The sequence below is a fragment of the Chlamydotis macqueenii genome, chromosome 1, assembly GCF_036417535.1.
Source record: "Chlamydotis macqueenii isolate bChlMac1 chromosome 1, bChlMac1.mat, whole genome shotgun sequence".
Lineage (NCBI taxonomy): Eukaryota > Metazoa > Chordata > Aves > Otidiformes > Otididae > Chlamydotis > Chlamydotis macqueenii.
The window spans coordinates 52,385,922-52,408,330 of record NC_141556.1 but is presented as its reverse complement, the minus strand read 5'-3'; the positions used below and the strand labels follow the sequence as shown (position 1 = coordinate 52,408,330).

The following is a 22,409-nucleotide window of genomic DNA, read 5'->3' as shown; positions in this document are numbered from 1 at the left end:
AAACATAAAAGGAAGGGGAAAAGAACCCTTAACACATACCACTGAGTTTGAGTGATTTTGGACACTGTATTCCTTCCATATATTTTAAATTTTATTTCCTACCCCTAGAGTTGACTTTTATAAACACACTTTTGCAACTAGCGCAACTTGACAGAGCAATTAGAAACATAATTAGTTCTTTACCTAGCATCTCCTAAACACAAGAAAGTAAAAGAAATGCACCATACAGAAAAGACAGTGGAAGTATAAAGACTTCCATGTTTAACTTAAATCAAGAAAACTTCTCCCTCCACAACTTCCTTAGAAGTCCTGAAGCTGATTACCGATAGTTAACCAGGCAACAGATACACACATTGTGTAATTTCACAGCTCTTTGCAGAAGTTCATCAGGAAATTATGAACTGCTGAAAAATATTCCCCAATTTTGATCAACAAAACCTATGACAAGCTAATTTAACGTTACAAGTCTCTGCCATCTGTCAGGTAACCACACATATGCTACATGAGTGGAATCACAGCTGCACCATTTTCATTTTCATGCTATAGGTACTATCTGAAGTTCTCAGAATTCACTGCTGTCCAGCAATACTTTCAGTTACAAGCCTTTAAAAGGCATCATGAGCAAATCTACAGTAAAGAGCATTCCTGTGTCCAGTGATACCAGGTACTACGACAGAGAAACACTCAGTCATGGCACTGAGATACTGTCATAAGTAGGCTTTCATAGACACTCGCAACCGATAAAAATTTGAGGAAGATGTTAGATCAAGATTAGTTTAATCTACTCAAAGTGGGAGTACAGAGCTGTTTCTGTAGTATTACTGGAACAAAACTACATGCCCAAAAAAAAAAAAAAAACAAAGAGATCTATAACCCAGCTCCAACGCTTCAACATTCAGAGAACACACTAACTTCCTACTGCTAATATCACTTGGAACAAGCTGTTTGCAACCACACTATTTTCAGTTTGTTTATCTATTATTGTAATAAATACTTTGTTTCTTCACACAGCAATATCTTAAATAACCACATCCAAACACCTCAGACCTCCTGATGTACTATAACTTCATACATAATCTGTAGCAGCAGCCACAACTGAAATCTTAACTATTTGAAGCAAAAAAGTAGTAACACATCTACAGTAGTCAGTAGATTTCATGGTCTCATGTTGTCTGGTTAGAAGGACTCTCTTCTAATGTTTTTCACACTGGTGCTGTCCCCTCTCATTAGCAAATAGCTTTCAACAGCAGAGAGAATACAGTTTTAATGTAGAGTCAATTCTGGAGAAGAGTACCATCAAAATACACAAAGTTCAGACTTGCAAAGAATTACAGGTACTGCTAAATGGGAAATGTGAAGGGAAACACAAGAGGGGCTACATAAGCCCAGTCTGAGCAGCCTCCAGTAAGGTCCCTGTTTATCACCTGACAGCAAACCTTATCAGATCAAGGCTCCCACTAGATGGAGAGAGATAATCCTCAAACATGTTCTGCTCATATCCTCTCAGCTGGACAATATAATCAGGAGTTTGAATCCATGCATCTTCACTTTGCCTTGGATAAGGTTTCTGGGAAGAAATGAGTTAATCATGTATTTGTTCAGATCAAGAGTTCAAGCCCACTTCTGTCAATAATTTAGGGCTAGACTTTAGAGTGATGCTATACTTAAAATAAATCACAGTCAAGTTACAAGAGCCTGTATCCCAGTGATCCCTCTGGTTAACTGCCAGAGCAAGCTTGTCTTCATTGTATTCTGCCCTCATAGGTATAAAATAGATGAAGTAGGCTACCATGAATTAAGAGAGACTATCCAGATCTTTAGGATCCAAAGTACGGGGAAGACGCCACGATGTACCAAAAAGCCACATAAAAGACTTCATAGGGAGTTCTGCTGTAACAGAAAGGATGGCAGAAGCACAGAGTACATCCTTCAACCAGCATCGGTAGGCATACACAATCAGCCTGCATGGGTTCAGAGAAAGCACATATTTCCTCAGCAAGGGCAAGCATCCAGAGAGGTCAGTATCAAAACGAAAAAGTGTGAAGAAATTCTTCACTTTTTCTGGTTATGACCAAGCATATAATAACAACAAATCAGTAATTAAAGATAAGTCTCTAGAAAGACATTCACATAGCCAGCACACAAGCATCTGATCATCTTTACAAATCTGATCCTGTCACAAGAATTCGAGAAAAGCCACAAATCACAGCCCAGAGCCATGACTAAGAACTACCTCAACGCATTCCAAAGCATTTCATTTACAAGAAAATCCTGTAGAGAAGTATCACAGAATTTCTCCAACAAGGGAAGTCAGGATACAAGAATTCAGTTTTAACCTTTAAGAGGCTGCAGTTAACCCCACCAGCTAAATGGCATCTTGCATCAAGGTGAAGTTTTTTCCTTGCTGTCCCACAAGGCACCTACACTGTGAAATAGCAACATTAAACCTTGCAAGTCAGGTATATTACCCTGAGTTGTAGGTTGTTTGCACAGTTTGTTCTACAGAAGAATCAGTCACTTCTAAACAAGGTCAACTGTGCTCAAGGTCCACTATTGCCTTAGACATAAAGGAGGCCATACATTATGCCTACAGACCCTGCCTTGCAGAAGGGGAATTCAGAGGGCTGGTGCTAACAAAGCTGAGATGAATGTAGTAACACTCCGCCTCACAAAAAAACACCATGGATTTTCCCTGAGATAGTGCTACACAAGACTTCAAGAGCAAAGGAGGAAAAACATTTGCTTGCAATGAGAACATATTCTCTATCGTCATTAAATGACTAAGCCACTATTGAAGCAATTAATGTTTGGTATGAGCTAGAATATATATATTATATATATAACTCTTTGGAAAGAGTTAACTTTCAGAATATACTAGCAAGTATGCTGTATTCATAGAAAATCTGTAACTCATTCCTTTAATTGTATTAGAGACCGATGTAAATAGACTTCAGAGGCAGAATGTTTAGATCTCAGTAAAATCTGAATACACTTGTAAAATATTTCTTAACTCTCTACAGATCAAGCTGAATGAGCCTTCCCTCTAGCCTTCCCTAGAAGTTGAGATCCTTGTCTTCGCAAAAGGTAGTTTACTGCATTCAGGTTTCACACCATCCAAGGTAGTTTGATTAAAGATTGCAGAAGCATCAAAAAGAGCAAGTAGTGGGAAAAAAAAAAAAAAAAAAACAAAACACAAAACCCACCCCTACACCACACACAAACAACAAAAGAAAAAACAAACAAACAAAAAAACCCAAAACCAACTTAGTGCCATCATGACTTCTCTGAAAAGCTACAAATCCCTCCTTAGTTAGAAAGTCCTTAGTTTGATTACCACTGCCCTTTTTCACCCTGCAGGAAGAAGCACAAGAAGAAATAGCCGTCTTCCACTGGTAACAGTGCAAGAGCTTTTTGTTTGGGGCCAGAGATATTAGTGTCTTAAATTAGGAAAATAACGGCCGCAGGAAAACACTAGCCACAGGAGAGAGGTCTCTATAGTCAGGGAGGCTCTCCTAGCACTCCTTCTAGAGAAGGTGAATCCATGCAAAAATGCAGGCCATCAAGAAATATCAAGTTACAAGTGGCGAGGTTTAAAGAAAAAAAAAAAATCTCAGGCGCTTTATTCTCAAAGTCATTAGCACCAAAGAGCAATCTGCAATATATTTCAAACAAGCCTCGCACTAAAAGCGGCCATATAATCCATCTCACACATCTGAACGGTAATTCCTGCATTCAGACGAGACGGAAGCAAGAAGCAGCTGCACCTTTACTTTACTTTTTCTCATTCTTTTAGCAGCCTAAGTTCAGCAGCTCCTCAGGACAGAGCTGTTCAGTGTGTCCAGACTTTCATACAAGACCCCTGAGAAAAAAACCCAGCAAGCATCAAACAACACGCTTGCTATGACTACGTATTTGAGATGTGCTGTTACTGACTCTTGACCTTCAGTTTTCAGAGTTCAACCATTTACGACTACTCTTCTGACAACGTCATTCTCTTTTCATTAGGACATTCCACTTAATAAGCTTCCAGATATTTGAGTCTTGGGCATAACTAGTGTAACTCACACATATCCTAAAACTGATTCTCAAACAAACAACTGACATTTCCAGTTTAGAGAAAAATAATTTGCAAATCCAATTTTAAGAGGGAAAATGAGTAGCATACATCGTTGTTATTAACAGCCATATACTCTCACTAATCAAGGTATTTGAAATATTAATATGCAAACAAGCCTAAAACAGCTCAGCAGTTGCATTCAACAAGAAAAATAATCCACTCAGACTGTTGTTTTAGTATTCAGAGTTTCTAGGGTCTTGGCATCAGGAGGCCAAGTAATAACGAACCAGAATGAAATACAAACGTGATTTTTTTACATTTATGCTTACTGTGTGTATTAACTACAGGACATATAGCACTAGCTGCTATCTAACACACTATAGTTGCTTTCGGAGAACAGTTACGCACAAGTTAAATTTGATGAGAAAAAATCTTCCAAAATTAGTCTTAAAACCATAGCAGCTTTATTTGAAGTATGTGCAGAAATAAGAAAACAAAACAATGGGTCATACTGCATGGTCACTTTTGTGTGGGCTACTGTGTGATTACGAACCTGTAACAGAAACTTTACAGTGTGGTTTAGTCTTCATTTGCACGGTGCTGAATAGTATTTAAGTGTTTTAAAGAGCAACCAGAAAACCTTTATTAGTGTTCCTCCATCTGAGTGGAGTGGTTTCACTGTCTCTAATAGAAATGTCCACTTTCAAAATAATGCTAAGTCACCACACCAACGACTTACTCCCTGGGTTTTAAAGAGATATTTCTCAACATTTATCTAGTAAAAAGCATAATTATAGAAGCATCTTTCTTCCAGACTTGGAGAGAGAGGGAGGTATTGTATTATTCAGGGACATGGCACCCAGGTTATCTGCTTCCTGACGAGTGCTATAGCCACCTCACAGGGAACACGCTCCAAGTTCTTTTAATATCCACCTGCATAAAGGCCAGATCCATAAAGTAATGAAGAGAGCATAAAATCTGTACAGACCACACCACCACATACGGTAAGCATCTTTGTTCCCCTGACTCAATAAAATAACAGACAGATTTTATCTGCTTTTTAAAACGGGACATTTGTCTTTGAAAAGCAGGTTAGTGTTTTCTCCATAGCTACTATAATATAAAAGGCTTGCGATCAGTATTGTGCATACAGATAGGTAAATCAGATGTTATCAAGAGTTTCAATTGATAACATAATGCACACAAAGACACAGGTAGTTCAGATTGCCCATAAAGCATTAGCATGGCAATAGTTAGCTAATAATGAGTAGTCAGGGTGAATAAATAGCATCTTTGGTTTTGTGGGTTTTCTTCATTCTGTTTATTAGGACTTGGTTATGTACGTACATCTCAACTACATCATCATTCCCAAATTTACGCTAGAATGTCAGTCGGCTAAATTCCCAGCTCTCATACAAACAGCAAACCTTTGGAAAGGGATAAAATATTTATTCCTGCTATTGCTGGAACGTCAGCAACTTAGTTCCCAGACCCTCTGGAAGGAAATGCTCATTGGGTGGAGTAGGTAGTGCAGAGAAGAAATGCAAAGTCAGAAAGTAACAGAAAAGTAACATCCTCTCCCAGGAGGAAGAAAGGCCGATGACAACAGCAGCAGGGACATGCTTCCCACTGCCCCATACCTTAGGGTTACAGACTACAGCAGCTGCTACGTTAGCTGCCTTCTCTGCAAGGCAAGAGCTCCAAACTGACCACATGCAGAATTCGCATTATTTCTCCCTTGCAAGAAGTCACAAGGTAAAGTACTACTTCCCAGAAATCTTTAATCTTTCAATTAAAACTCCAGTTTACTTTTACAACTTTCATATGAAAATAGTTTCAATGAAAGCCTGAAAACTGTTCTAAACATTTTTAAAGGGACATTTATAGCCACAGGGTTTTTTAATTCCTTGATACACATGGCTATGCATAAGACTAAGAATGCTAAAGCACACAGAATATTCTCTCTAGATCAGGATGACAGACATCCCATAAAACAGCATAAGATATCACTACACAGAATTAAGGCTTTCAAGACGAACTCACAAGTCACTTTGTAACACCTGAATGCAGAAGTATCAATACCAAAGACAAAGCATGTGCCCACAGCAGCTTTTCTTAAACAACAGGACATGGATCAAGGACAACCACAAGATAAGATGAGAGCAAGTATGGAGGGAAAGAAAACTTGTCTTTCTTTTAGCAATGCGCATCTCTCTAGAGTCCTCAGGCTGTCAAAGATGGAGAAGTCACATCAGTGTGCCTCGCATACGCTCCTGCATTCATCCTACTCCAAAGCTGCCACAAGGTTTGTAGGCTGAGATTGTACCTTTTATTAGACCAACACTTACAATGAACTGGTATACTGGTTTAACACAAGATACTATCTTTACATCCCAACAAGGTAACACCTCTGCATCCCCACCTTGCAAGTGGGACAGTATGACAAAATCTGATACTTCCAAAATTCAGTAATTACTGACTGGTATAATTTCTAAATAGGCTCTTTAATATATTCAGCACTCAATCCCAAGTTCTGATGTCACAAATTTTCATCAGAATTAAAGAGAAGCTTACTAAATTAATTTAAAAGTTGTTCTTGAGCTGTGTATAAGAATTCATAGTCATCCACCTTGTTATTCTCAGTGAACAGCAAGAAGAAAAGTGGGCTCATTTTCAAAGTAAATTGATTAAAATTAACTATTAAGATCAGCTCTGGAGCCCCCAACATATGAAGGGCACAGACTTGGAGCAAGTCCAGAGGAGGGCCACGAAGATGATCAGACGGCTGGTGCACCTCTCTTATGAGGACAGGCTGAGAGAGTTGGGGCTGTTCAGTCTGGAGAAGAGGAGGCTCCGGAGACCTTATAGCGGTCTTCCAGTACCTAAAGGGGGCCTACAGAAAGGACAGGGAATAACTCTTTAGCAGGGCCTGTTGTGATAGGATGAGGGGTAATGGTTTTAAAACAGAAGGCAGCAGATTCAGACTTGATATAAGGAATTTTTTTTTTTTTCCTTTTTACAACGAGGGCAGTGGAACACTGGAACAGGTTCCCCAGAGAGGTGGTAGATGGCCCATCCCTGGAAACATTCAAGGCCAGGTTGGATGAGGCTCTGAGCAACCTGACCTGGTTGGAGATGTCCCTGCTCCTTGCAGGGGGGGGGTTGGACTAGATGACCCTTAAAGGTCCCATCCAACCTTAACTATTCTATGATCCTATGGCATAGCAGAGGAAACCAACAGTGACACTGGAGGGGTAGGGAGGGTAGAAGAGGTCTTTAAGATACCCTTAGAACAAAACACATCTTAAGTTACCCACTATACTTTCCAGATAAGGTAGAATGAGAAAAATAGAGCCTTCAGCATACTATATCTGACCAGTAAAATAAGGATCTTGCATCAGTTTAAAAGGGAACAAAAAAAATCCCCTAAGTATCTATTATACAGTCATCACATGGTGTCCATAACAGGCAACATTATGGCTGCTGAACATCCCAACAATATTTGCTTCCTATTTACATGTGTTTACAAATCTTGTACAGAGTCTTTTCTCATAGTTCAACACAAATTTGTGGTATAGGTGGCAAAATCCATTACAGACGAGTATATAAATAATGCCAAGTATTGTACATGAAACTGAAGTCATTTACTGCTAGAAATATCTTATCACAACACACTTTGGGCAAATGAAAAATAAAATATTAACTGACAAAAGCTTAAACTGAAAGAAGCTTAGAAGTTTACTGCTCTCCACAAAACATACAGGGTCTGCTTCTCAACTTTTTTCAACCTTTAAAAGGCATTTTGTCTTTCAGAATAGTTCTTTTATACTATATAAGCAATTCTACACAATAGTTCTTTTATAGATAATTAGTGTAAGTAGCTTTCCCCCTCTACCCTTCAAAAATTTTACTCAAGATAAACGTTACACCTGCTTTTTAGACGGAGAAAGGCAGTGTTATTTAAATTTTGTTGTCAATGTATCTAGCAACAGTCAAAGTACAAAACTGCAACAATACACAACAGAAAAGGTATGTTACATTCAACATTTCCAATTAAAAAAGAAAAAAAATACATTTAGGTGGAGAGCTTGTCCTCCATCTCTGCTCTTCTTAAAACAGAATGCCAAAATTATGTTGTTTGCAGAGCACTACTTCTCCAGTAGTCACTGAATATTTTAGAACTCTGACCTTTTAGCTGGCGCCTAGATCTCCTTCAGGGTTAGTGGTGAGCACAACGTGTAAACTACTTATTATACCCGTCAGCTGGAGTCCAGCTCTCCAGTACGCACAGTACCCCAGTTTGCCTATACCACACTAAGTTACGAGGTGTCAGGAGAAGCCAAAAAAAAAAAAGTCAACCTGAAGAATGAACCACCTTGGCACTCCTCCAGGCCAGAATTAAAGTACACTTTGACAGTTATTTATATTACTCCTACTAAACTTGTTTGACGGACAGAGAACTGAAGAATATTACTGGATACACAAAAAGCTCTCTGAAATACACTTTCTTTACAGCATTCTATAAAGGTATTAGATAGTTTATAAACGCCTGTATTAGTTCATCAATCCCCAAGTAGTTTGCAAGTGCCATTAAACTATCACAAGTCTTAGGATGTAAGAGTCAAAAGAGTGAGAATTATTGTCCAGTGTTTTCTTTTTAAAGAAAATACAAGTACTACAGTACTGAAAAATTATGCGTCCTTCAGCTTTCATCCAACAGCAATATCAACATAACAAAGAGTTAGTTTAAATATACCTTCCTAATTACCCAAACAAAATTCCCAAGCTTGAGAAAGAATACTTGCAGAATCCAGAATAACTAGTGTAAAGGACACTATCTATAGGTACAGTGCACAGACCAAGAAAATAAGTTTTGGGTGCTAGGATCAGGTTCCCTCCATTGTCTGCATTCTCTCAGTAGACACCGCAGAAGCTATGAACCACCATAATGATGATTAACACCTGATTTTATATTTCATTCAAGACCCTTATCCTGCTGATCACCAGGAAGCCACCTAAAAGTCTTAGCTTAAGCAGAAAATGGAGACTTTTAAGTTCTGCCATAAGACAAATTATAGCATACTTCCAGTTACGAGTTGCAGAAATTATTCTGGATTACGTACAATATAACTCCGCCTTTCAGCCAACAGAAGTGAAGTCTTTCTCCACCTTTTTGCAGAGGCACAACTACAGGAATAAGCATTTAGCCACACACAGCACTGTTACTATTCCTGTGCCAGAACAGTAACAGGTGGAATTGCCCTACCTAGCCGGAAGGACAAATGAAAAGAAAAACATTACAGGCAAGAGAGGAAGACAGACACCTACAAAAAGCCTCACCATACACACAACCTACCCCAGCTTCAATATCAAATCACGTTCTCAGACTGACTCCCACTGTGGGAGGGCAATGCCGGTACCTGCAGTACCATGGACAGTGTATGGAGGAAAAGTTCTTTCACTTCTGAGAATTTCATCAGTGAATTTTTAAGCAATCAGCTCAAACTTTAAGACAACAAACAAACACCCTTTGACAGCGCAAGAGATTCAATAGTCTTCTGTATTACATACATAAGCTTCAGTGTTTACATCAAGGAGTATGTTTAAGTTCATAAACCTTCTCGTATTTCCAATGAAGCCATACTATATACATTAAGGTTTTTAATATAGGCCCATTACTGATACTTAGTTTCAAGCTCTAACATCGACAATTTTATATTCATGAAGCAGAAGATTTTTATATTTCTTGCTACAGAATCATAGAATAATTCCAGTTGGAAAGGATCTCTAGGGTTCTCTGAATCAACCTCCAGCTAAAACCAAGGTCAGCAAGATCAGTCTAGATTACTCAGGGCTTTATCCATTTGAGCATCAAAACATCCAAGGATGGATGCTGCAGAACATCTTTAACCTGTCCCAATGACTGTCCCACTCCATGGTGAAACGTGTTCTTCCTAAATACAGCTATTTTAATGCATGCCTGCCTTTCACACACTGCTACAAAGAGCCTGGCTTAGTATTCTCAGCCTGCCCATAGGTACCAGAAGGTTACTATTAGTTCCCCCTGCTTCCCAAAGCCTTCTCTTCTGTATGCTGAAGATCCATTTCCCTAAAAACTGATCAAATTTTAGCAAACTCTTACTTCTCATATATATCTGTTAGACTTAAAGTCTTCCACTACAATGTAAAGTTTTGCTTCAGAATGGCTTTTGATCTTCATCCCTGTACTTCCCCAGGTAGAACTGCAGGAGCTAAGACCTTATACTAAAACCTGTTCTAGCACAAGCCGAAATTAGTTATACACTATTTTTCTAGGCTCACTATAATCCCTCTTTAGGATGTACTTCAACTCAAAAGACAGTATCTCCTGTTCAGCCTGTAGCTCTGTTCCTAAACTAGAATTGGAGTTATGGAAAAACTTCTAAAAAAAACCACACAGTTTAATGACAGTTCTGCTGAGTAGAGCAAAAGTTTTACAGATGCTTATACACACACACACTTGAATATAGAGGAAAAAGTAAAGATGCTAGAACTGAAGGGGGAGGAAAGAAAAAACCCTCAAAGTACGTAGATCAGAGATACATCAGGAAAGAGAATAAGAGTATATTACTTGGCTGCTGTCTAAATCATTAAATTATTTTAAAAGTGAAGGACATTAACAAAGAAGCCACAAGTACTCCAATGTCTGAAGTAAGTTTCTGGTAAGGTATACTGTCCTACTGGGAAAATTACAAGCAAAAGTTCCTGTATCAGTTTTCCCAGCCCTCCATCTAGTCCTACAAAGTTACTTATCGGGCTAATGACAAGGTATTTCAGTACAGTATCAGCTCTACAGACATAGACACTCACTCCTTGGTGAAGCAAGTAACATCAGAAATTGTTAACTACTGGAAAAATCAACATCCTGACCAGTCACCCAATGAATCCAAGAGACAAGTGGGAAAGGAGTGAAGGAGAAGAGATGTATCCAAAGATTTACTTCAGACCTCCTAGCAGTAATAGAGATGTGTGCCAGACCTTTTTCTCAAAAGAAATGGGGAGGCAGAGCAGGCTACGGATACTGGAAGAAGCAGTGATGTTTCCTTAATAGAAAAAAAGGAATCTTCTCTACAGACCTCCATATTCTCTGGAAAACTCATGTCCTTTCTTTAATTCCTAGCTGAAGGGGAGCAAATATATCAAAGAAAGGTCTGTGTTCCTCATCCAGCCTCTTAAAAAAAAAAATCCCTACAAATAAATTAAATAATTGTGCTTTTAAAAAAATAAAAAAATTTAAAAATCTTCAGAATCCTTGAGAAGCCACCAAGCATTGCAAAGCAGGAGGAGGATTTGGTCAGTCTCTTCAGCCTCATCCTAAAATCCTGGGCACAGTCACTGCCCCCAGATTCACTCTCAGCCATTCACACTCTTAATACCTTCACAGACACAAGAGAGCTAAAGAAAGCAAACTTGACTTTTGCAAAAAGTGACAACACTTGCCTTTCACTGCAGAGGAGCAATCAAGTCTGTTTAAGCCACAGCTGAATGAACGCTTAACAATTTGGAGACAGAATATTAGTTGAACAACTGAGGCCCCCAGCATAAGAGAGACATGGAACTGCTCATGCACATCCAGACAAGGGCCACAAAGATCATCAGCGAGCTGGAGCATCTCCCCTATGAGGACAGGCTGAGAGAGTCGATGTTTTTCAGCCTGGAGAAGAGAAGGGTCCAGGGAGACCTTACAGCAGCCTTCCAGTATTTAAATGGGGCCCTACAGGGAAGATTGGTAGGGCCTCTTTAACAGGGAATGTAGTGACAGGATGAGGGGTAACAGTTTTAAACTGAAAGAGGGTAGATTTAGACTAGATATTAGGAAGAAGTTATTTACTGTGAAGCTGGTGAGGCACAGGAACAGGTTGCCCAGAGAAGTTGCAGATGCCCCGTCCCTGGAAATGTTCAAGGCCAGCCCAGATAAGGCTTTGAACCCAACGACTGCAAAGCCTTATGGAAAAAAATTAGTGAAGCATTACCTTCCAGATATAGATCAAGAAAGCTGAAAAGCTGATTGCAAATACAGCACACATCCTGTGTCCAAATTTGTGGCACTATTAGGAAGCAGGTGGAAATTATATCTCTGGCTTATTTCTTGTTTTATGCTGAAAATGGCAAAGGGTGAAGTTCCCTTAAATCTGGAATTCTGTAACACAGAATTACAGACAATAAATTATCTCTTTCAGTACTTTAGAAAATAGTTGAATAAAATACAAAGTACATCTAATTAAAATGTAATATCAAATAAATACAATAACCTATCAGTTCTATTGGCTGAAGAAAAACATTAACTCAGTACAGTTTAAGTATGGAAAGTAAGAATACTGTGCTTAGGACACTGTCTGCTTGGGACAGACGGGAGCAGGATGCTGCTTCAAAAAGATTCACTAATATCAGAGTCAACAAAAAATAGTACATACGTCTACCATGTCACAGTTACACTTGGTCACACTTTGCAATTATCGTTGACTTCTAAAGAGAATACTTAGAATTTTACTTTGTGGGAGGAAAAAGGAAAAAAAAAAAGAAAAAAAAGACAACAAAAAGAAACATGACCCCATAAATGTAGAACTGGAAAATAGAACAACAAAAAAAACCTAATCTCTCCTTCACATTCACAATTTTCTAGGTTGTATTTCAGAATCTTACATACCCTGAAGACACTGCTAGGACAACAAAGAAATATTAAGAATTGCAGAGTGAAATTCATTTCAGAAGTAGCCACTCCATCTCCAGCCTTTCTAATACTTCAGCATACCTTGAATTTTTCTATAAAATACACCTTTCAGAAAGTGGAAGACTACACTTAATTCAGCATTCTTTAGCCAACGAGATTGCACTGATTTTTGTTATGACAGCAAAACAAAGCTCAGATCTACAAGGCTAAGTATTTTAGGCAACAACTATCAGAAGTTATTGATTATATGTCACCTTTATCACTCAGAAATAAGGATTAAAAAAATTCTAAAATCTTCACAAATAAAGATAAAGGTGGAAACTACAATTACAAGCCTGTTCCACGGGTAAAGGTGACATTACAAGGAATTGAACTCCATTCCGTTCAGGCAGAAATCAGAGATGACCTTAAGTAATTTTTTATTTATATTTTAATATATAAAATTCATTATATCTAAACACAGGAGTTTAAAGACTCCAGATAAGAATCTTGCACCACCGCCTTCAAGTGAAGGTTGTGTCCCCCAATGGGATAAAAACTAGAAAGTTTTAAGGATTCAAGGATTCACAAGTTAACAACAAGATATAACCACTTAAATGTACTGAAGTCTATAACAGGTCAAAATAAGTAGCAGCATTACTGTATTTGTATACTGTATTACCATTTTGCATTCGCAAAAAAAAACCTGAGTTTCATTTCAAAAAGCAAATCAGAGTTCAGACGTTTAACCTGGAAGAAGAGTAAAATTTCAGAGGATGGAAGAATACAAACATTCACTCCACATATCTGCTAGAAATCCAGAAAGGTAGTTTTGTGCAATATTGGCTCACATCATAAATCCCAATTCCCACATATCTGTGATACAAGCTACATTCTTCTGCTTCTACTTTTCAGGGAAATACATATTTGTCATTAAACAATGTTGGGAAAGATCAGAACTTGCATTCAGGGAAGTACCTTTATCTCAATGGGGAACAGAACGCATAGCTGCTTGAAGATAATCTATATGCTGTAGTGAATAAATTCTAGAGACAATCACATAGAAAGCAATTGTCTTAAAAGAAAAAATGGAAAGGGAGACTATTAAGAAGTATCCTGGGGAAATAGTTTTCCAGGTCATTTTCTAAAAAGGCTGTGCAGAAAGGAAAAACTGATTTAGTATCCTAAAAAGAAACAATCTAGTAAATACTCAAAAGCAGAGCATCAGCTTCCATGAACTTACACAGGATGTGTAGCACTGGTTTTAGATAAACTTATTCTACCCCTACCTCAACTATATGGAGCTGTATTAACTCAGGAAGGTGAAGTTCAGGAGTTATTTGCTATGTATCAAGCACTGAAGTAAATCCCAAACAAATAATGTGTCAGATTATAACAAACATATGCTATAAAAAGCACAGAAGTTCAAGTTGACTGCAAATGCACTCATCCAGCATATCCTTTAAGTGCTGTGACTTTTTAATACTAATTGACAGTCCTGAGTTTCTACTGATCAAGAGCAGTTGAATGCAGTTCCTTTTGAGAAGCTTAAGCCCACGTGAGAGGCAAACTAACCAGAATCTATATGAAATTCAAAATAACTACCTTAGGAGAATGAAGAACTGGCTATTAGATTTAAGTTTCTTAAAAAAAAAAAAAAGAGTACAAAATGAAGACAATATTAAAGAGGCCTCAGAAATATTTATGCCAATGTCAGCTCTGCTTGAGGGGTGCTCTCAAATACCTGTCTTTATACTGAGTAAAAAAAAAGAAAAAACAAAAACCAAAAACAACCAAAAAACAAACCCAGAGAGTGACACTGAGTTCATCTCTTTTCTTGTACTTCCATATACTAAGGCCTTTCCTGAGTCCATTGTAAGTCTTAGAAAAATACAGTACTGGCAAAAGATGCTGCAGTACACCTCTATGGAAGCTACCTTCACCACACTTTCAGAATTGGCACACACTGAATACAGCAGAAACAGCAGCTGGTTGCTCCTCTCAACCAGTAAGTGGCTCATTTTTTAAGCACGGATGACTACAGCACTGAAAGTGCCAAGAGGAACCTGCCTCTCTCACCTCATCCTACCAAATAAAATTTGTTTGAAAACAAATTTTGCTTTACCTCTACTCAATAGGTTTTTTTTATACATACATACATACATATATATATGCAAAGAATTTTAAAAGACTCATGGTAACCGGTATTAACTATCAATAGAGACAGAATACACATTTTACTTCTAAGTGCCTCTTTTCTGATTCTTCACTTTAATTGCACTCTATGTAACTAAGCTCAAAAAATAAAAGCAATGCCACTGCAGGCTTCTTTATAAAGATGGCTGTATGGTGTTCTTTTTTTGGTCACCAAACTTGAAAGCAGTTATCTGGTTTCCCAGAAAAAGATACTGTTGTCTACAGAATGAATTCTAAGCAGTTTCTGCCTGAGGTACGGTGCCTTCTTAATACCATCAGTCATATGGTCACACAACGCAGCTGATTCTTACCAAGTTTCACTGTGCTATGTATTTATATAGTAGTAACCAGAGCAGTAGCACTCATACAAGGTATGACACTGCCCCACCCCCAGGGAATCACAAGCCTCAAGGTTAAATTGGAATGAGACCATGAGCAAAAGAATTAAGAAATTAATGGCTCTAAAAGGGCTCAATTAGAGCAGAAAGCCACTACATTGGTGAAAATATGAAAATGGACCTACCTTGAAGCATGCTTACAATTATAGCTACTATTCAAGACAAAAATGAAACTGTAATCCAGCCAGAAGATGACACTACCCATGTGCAGAAGACAGCTTGATGAGTACAAGAGCTGATATTTCCTTAAACTTCCCAGCTGCTCTTCCATATTTTCAACATACACTAACAGTTATGTAAAAGAAAACCAATGATCATCCTCTAGTTTCAGACTTACCACCTGATGTTCTACAACCAGTTTGCCACTAACTGTGAAACCGCAACATTAATATGTTAAACATACACTTTACTAAATTAAAGGATTAGTAAAGAAGCTTTTAAAGGAGGGAAGAAGCTCTAATTTCTCAAACGTGGTTCTGCAGTTATAATTTCCCTGACTTTTAACCTACGACACGGTTTCGTAAAAGGAAAGCTTACCTTCTTAGGAAAAGGGCTTCAACTTGCTAAACAATCAATAGAAGCATGTGCAAGTAGGTTCCTTCAGAAGAGCACTGGTTGTACGATCAATGGCTGTAAGATTAAGTCACTAGACAAACTGCATTAATGCTACTGGGCCTCTCTCATTCAGACCAGTGCTTTTAACACAGTTCCAGCAGTTTAGGGGCCCCTACAGTTCACGCTGATTGGGGGAAATACATTCAAATCTACTATTGGCTAAGTTGACCTATAAACACTAATTTTGACCTAGCAAGCTCTGGCCTTTCATTTTATGCTAGTTGAGGAGCTCTCAGAGGACCCTTTTTATGAATGAGATACTGAAGACTAATTCTAGATTTCATCCAGTAAAAAGAACAAGTTACACGTAATGAAGCAGTAGCTATTCAAAGAGAGGGAAGAGTTTCTATTTTTGCAACGTCCAACAGCCCAAGGTAACTCTTACAGATCACAGAGAAGCTTTAGGTCTTTAACTGACAGGCACAGCTATAGCAACATATACCTATCTTTATTCATTATATTTGTAGGGAAGGTAGAGAAAGAAAAAAAAAAGAGGAGGTAGCTGAACGCCTTCTCCACACATGTAGTGGTTATTGCTACGTGCTACTTTCCCCATTCCATTTTCTTAAACTTTTAGTCTGTACTGCAAAACAGAAACTCTGAAAAACAGCCATCACTTGCTTACCTATCTGGACATCAACTTCATCAAAACTTCTATGAATTAAACTCCCTCAGGTAGGTAGTTCCAAAGCACATATAAATATAATTGAGTTATTTCCTCCCACTCCTGCACTCAAACTATGGGGTTTTTTTTGTTTTGGTTTTTTGGGGGGGGGGGGGGGTTATTATTTTTTTTTTTTAAGATGGCAAGTTATTGTAATATGTTACTTCTAAGCCCATCTCCTATTATAAAATTACTCCACCTCAAGTACAGTATTTCACACTCTAGGTGTCTTAGCCCATAGTCTTGCAATTTAAAATTAATATACACCATTCAAACAGGATTCACATTAAATCTACACTGGTGACAGAATCTTAAACCAAAACACAACATGTAGCCTGCTTTCAAATACATCCCATCTGTTGAAGTCAGTGTTCCCGAAACAAACTGCCCAGCTTCTCACTTGTCCCAGCTGGGAAACTGGTAGCGAGTCTTCCTATGCAGTGTATTTTGTCCTACAATGAGCGACACTGCTCCCTTTTAGTTACTACTTTTCTGTATCAAATCTTACACGGAAGAAGCCCTTTAAGAACATCCACACTAGGAAAAGTAAATGCTACTTCTGTTAAGCAAGGAAGCGATTAGAGCTCAGTAGTCCGAGATATAAGATTACATTGCAGTCCACCATAAACAAGGCCTAAAAACGTGCCAAAGTAAAATCAGGGATGAAGCACTACTTGAAAACCACAGTACCCTCTCACTTGCTCCCGTCACATTTTCAGTCATTCCTACAAAGCTCCCTGTGATTCCATTCAGAATTTGAAGAATTCATTCGAAGTTCAAAGTCAAGAAAGGGAAGTTTGCTGTCATTTTTACAGTTTCAATCTCTATCCACGTCTTTTGGAAAAAAAAAAAAAACAAACAACCCACCACAAAATCAAAAACAGCACCCGACATTCCTAGTGCTAATAATTAATCAAACAGAAGATATTGCAATGTTACCTTCCAGCAATCAAGGATTGCTAAGCTGTGATGAGTAAAACACAAGCCCAGAAGGGGACAGTCCAAGGACCTGTGCTACAACAGGGGACCCTCCATCTCACAACCAAGACATGTAGAAGTGCAGTTACTTCATATCAGATATTGCAGTCAACTGGAACCTACTTCATATTAGGCACCTATTCTTCTGGAGATAGCAGCAAGATAGAAGAAAGTGATGCTACAATCACAATATGTTAGAAAGTCACTCACAGACAGCTGAAGTTTTCCCTTCTTCCCTTGTAAGAAACCAGAACCTGATCAAAAGCAGAGCGTGCTGCTCAGGGCACAAGCCTCAGCCAAGGGCTAAGCTCCCTTTCCACCAAGTTCAGTAGCATGTTTGCTTGATCTCTACATTCACCTTTGTTTTTAACTCAGTGACTCAAAGAAAAAAAATCCCCATTATACTGACCCCAACCCACCTTTCCTCAGTTTGGAAATCAGCAACAGATGAAGTATCTAATAAAAATACACAAATTATTGATTAATCATTATGAAATGAACACTAAGATGTGCTGCTCCAGAACAAAAACACAGTACATAGCTTTCAGAGTACACAGAAAGGGACAAGAAGGAGTGTCATTCCCTTGGCCTGTACTCTCCTGATGGTTTTGGATGCAGGCTTCCTCAAACTGTTAAAGCATGTACGTAAGGCAGTTTACTGATGCATTACTTTGTATATATGTGTTTAGAAAACACTTGTAAGCTCCATTTAAATTAAAGACTCCTACAAAAAAATACCTTGGAGTTGTCATATTCCCAGAACAGCCAAGGGGAAGGAAAGAAAAAAAAAAAAGATTGGGGGGGGGGGGGGGGGGGGGGGGGAAGAGAAGACCCAACACCTACTTGATCTTAAATACTACGTGGAAATCACTAGTTTAAACACTAATACTAATCCTTCCCTTTAAGCTGGTGTAGCCAGCCTAGTTACAGCTAGCCTGAAGTCAAGAACATGTATTCTGAATGTGCACTAAATTAGTAAAATCTTTGATAAAATTTTGAAGTAGAAAACAATGAGGATTCCCTTTTCAAGCATGCACAAGAAAAATGCCATCTGACATAACCAAGCATATCAAAGTCTCTGGTACGACATATCAAAACCCAGTTTGATGAAAATATGCACCTAACTGATCCAAATAGTTTAGTGAAAAAATGCATACACACTTTTACTTACAGAGGTTATACTCCTGTTTCCTGCTAGGTGCTTACATTGCCCTCCTAATTTGCTTACAAGAAGAACCAGAAGGCCTGAGCAGCACCTCAAGCAATGCCAAACCATTTGCTGCTATACTTCATTTTCCAAGTCTGAGAAGTGTTTACAGTTGTTAGAATGTTAACAAATGTTATCCAGTCTCCTGAAAGGAGTAAATTCCTGGACTATCCTCCAAGAACCAGAAAAGAGAAGCCCAGAGAGATGGAGGCTCTATTTATTCACAGAGCTCTGACTCCTCATGCTGTTTGCATTCAATAAAATCGGGATAAAGCAGGTAGAGGGATACACACTGGAAAGCAAAGAAAGCATCAACATCCTTAAGGCACTGAAACATTCAAGACATTAAAGCAAGGTAAGTTATGCAGTTTTTCCACATAAGCACTTACTCAATTTATCTCAGCAACACTACACAACTGCAAGGGGGAAAAAAGGTGGTTTGTACAACCTAAGACACCATTCACCATGCGTAAGTTTAAGAACCCTTGATCCTAGTGGTCTTGCTGAGCAAGTAATTTCCTTCCAACACGTGGTAAGGCCTATGGATCAGCCTCATCTTACCAGAACAAATTTAGTTGTTCAAGGCCTAGGATGCAGTCTATGATCAGCTACCTAGCAGTTACCTATGCTTACGAAACACCGTCAATTTGTAATAATCTAATTTCTTTCTAAAAGGTAGGCAAAATTTTGAGAAACAGTTGCCAGTTAAGCCTTCAGGGCCCGTACTTAAGATCTCGGTCAGAGTAATTTCAAAACATTTCACTCACAAAGTACACCCTAACTTTCCTGAACAACAGCCATGAAGGACAATGTGTATCTGTTTATAATGAATATTTTTAATTAAACAAAGAAGCCACATACTTGTGTGTATTCTTTCACCAGCTTCTTTAACCCAAACCCTTTACTTACTGGGCACTGTACAGCTGCTCTTAAACTTCCTGAAGAAAAGGTACCAAGCAATTAACAGAGTACTACTCCTGACAGGCACTCACCACCTTTTCTCTGCAAAGAGAAAAGCTGTTAGGATCCTCCAAGATTCATCATTTGAAAAGCTAATAATGAGGCTCCTGAAGAAACAAGCAAGTTAAAAGCAGAGATCATTTTATTATTGTATCCATCTTTCCAAAACAATCCTTTCCCCTACAACGAACTTTGCTTGCAATTCAGCCAAGTTCAACTGCCAAGCATTTCTAACACTTGCACATGTTAGTTCTGTTTATGAAATAGAAACTATCACAGAACTCCCAAAGCCTAAGGTAGAACACACTTGAATCCTAGACCATGTGCAAATTCGTTACATTAGAGAGATGCTAAGAAACTAGAATTATATTTGAGTGTTTGCAGGCCATCTGAAACCAATTCTCCCTCTCAAGCCAAACAGCTATTTTATTCTCTCCTCTTCACAAGCCTGTATTTTATTTTTTTCTTTTCCCCTTTCCTTTTCTTTTTTTTAAAGCAGGTAGAAAAGGGGGCTAGAAGGAATTTCATTCTTATATATATTCATCTATTGGTATCAGTTTCTCTTCTGTTAGTGCCAGTCATCACGTTTACAAGAATATGAAGTCAAAGCACAAGGATGCTCAAGTTGAGCTATTTTAGAACTAAAATAAAGCAGAGACAGTTAAAACACAGCGAGTTAGAAATCTGTACAGGCTCAATAAACATGTGATTGGCCAACATTAACTTCTAAAACTTTTGGGCAGGAGTAAGCTAACATCTGCAGGCCTAGAGTTTCCACAGCTTTAACGAGCTGATGGGTTTTGCTTACATCAACATATGCTCTAGAGAGAGCTGCTTCTCCTATGAACTACGTACTTGATATTACCATACTGACACAAATATATAAGCCACAGACAATTAAATCTTTTCAGGTATGGTAATGAAGCATTTTAAGATAATTATCTAGTGTATTTCCCCTCCCCTTTTACTGTACAGACGAAGACACTGGCAGCTCACTTTCAGACTTGCAGGCTGAGCTGTATGACCGTCGCTGGAAGTAGGATGAGCCCGTACGCAGCCTTGTCATTTGCTACCGCTAACGCACAAATTGGAAAGAGCTTCTAGTATTTTGCAAGTAGGAGATGAAAACTTACGTACCGGTTATTGTACTGACAGACAAATCCCGAGAGGTTACACGGACCGTCCAAAATAAAACTAAAAATAAGAAGCTGTCATTTACCATCTGTTTGCCTCTCTCTCAGGAAAAAAAAAAAAAAAAACAAAAAAAAAACCAGCACAGATCACAAGAACGAATGGAGCCTGACTCTAGGGAGGACAAAAAAGGGTTGAGAGGAAATTTCCACGCAAATCTTAAGTGAATCACGCCGCGATCCCTGCGCCCGGCCACGCCGGCCTCCTCCGGCACAGCCGAGCGGCTCTGGGGGCACCGTCCCCCCGCGCCCTCGGCCGACGGCCCGGCCCAACAGCTCCCCCGCGCCGCGCCGGGGCGGCAAAGAGGAAATAAATAAAACCTCCCCCGGGCTGCGGCACGGAGCGAGCCCCCTTCCCCGGCACCCCCCGGGGAGGAGCCGCCCGTTCGCCCTCCCCTCACGGCCCGGTGCCCTCCGCGCACGGCAGCGGCCCGGCGCGTCCCCCCACCCCCCCGCCGCCGGGGCTGGCACCAGGGGGTGAGCTGAGGCCTGCGCCGTCCCAGCGAAGCCTCGGCGCTCTCGTAGTCAGAGCGGCCCGGCTCCCCCCCCGCCTCCTCCTCGCCTCTCCTTCCTTCCCTCCCTCCTTCCTTCCCCGGCCCGGCCCGGCCTTCAGCTCGCACTCACCCGCCTTCCTCCTCCCTGCCCGGCCCGCGGTGCGTGTACGCGGCTCTCCCTCACGTTGCCCGGCGCGTCGGCGGCGACCGGGCCGGCGGGGGCGGGCGGGTGGGTGAGTGGGTGGGTGAGCGTGCGGGGAAGGAGGCGAGGAGAGGAGAAGGGTGGGGAGAGAAGGAGAGAGACGGCGAGGAAAGAGAGGAGAAGCGAGGGGGAAAAAACCGCAGCGGCGCTCCTGGTGCGGGACCTACGGCGGCGGCCGACCGGGCGCTTGGGCGGCTGCTCCGACGACCTTTACGCGAGAAACGGGTAATCTCCGAGCTCGGGGCGCTCCGCTGCCAGCCCGGCCACCATCTTACATTAGGGAGACTTGCCCTGGACGCCGCCTCCTCTGCGCTTGCGCCGCCGACAGTGGGCGGGGATCAACGGCGACGCGGGGACGAGGCGCGACGGCAACGGCCGCGACGGCGCGAGGCACAACGGGAATTGTAGGCGGTGGCGGCGCCGGCCCGGGCAGCGCGGGAGGAGGCGGCCGCTGTGCAGTCCCGGCCCGAGCCGGGAGGACCTGTCCCCTTCCGCCACCGCTACCGGCCGGATAAGGCCAGAAACCCCTGTCCCTCTCCCCAGGCAGGGCCGCCTCACCGCCCGGCGCTCCGCTGCGTGTTCAGCCACCTGTTGCTGACCGTTAAATCTGCGGAGATTTGAAGTCCTGCGTTGATTTTTTTTTTTTTCTTCCCTATCTCACTGATGTTGCTTTGGGTGTTTTTAGGACCCCGTCTATCTCCCCCTCAGAGTTTGCCGGTTCTTGGCGGTAACGTTTAGGGAGGGGATGTCCCCCCCCGA

The 22,409-nt window shown here is 40.3% G+C and overlaps 1 protein-coding gene across 1 annotated transcript in view; it reads right to left on the bottom strand.

Moving 5' to 3' along the window:
* CNOT4 (CCR4-NOT transcription complex subunit 4) overlaps positions 1–21,946 on the bottom strand; it is an 82,572-nt gene extending 60,626 nt beyond the window's left edge. The window contains exon 1 of the mRNA XM_086751000.1: positions 21,579–21,946. The gene's annotated coding sequence lies outside the window, so the exon portion shown is untranslated. The remainder of the gene's footprint in view (positions 1–21,578) is intronic.
* Between the last annotated feature and the right edge of the window lie 463 nt (positions 21,947–22,409).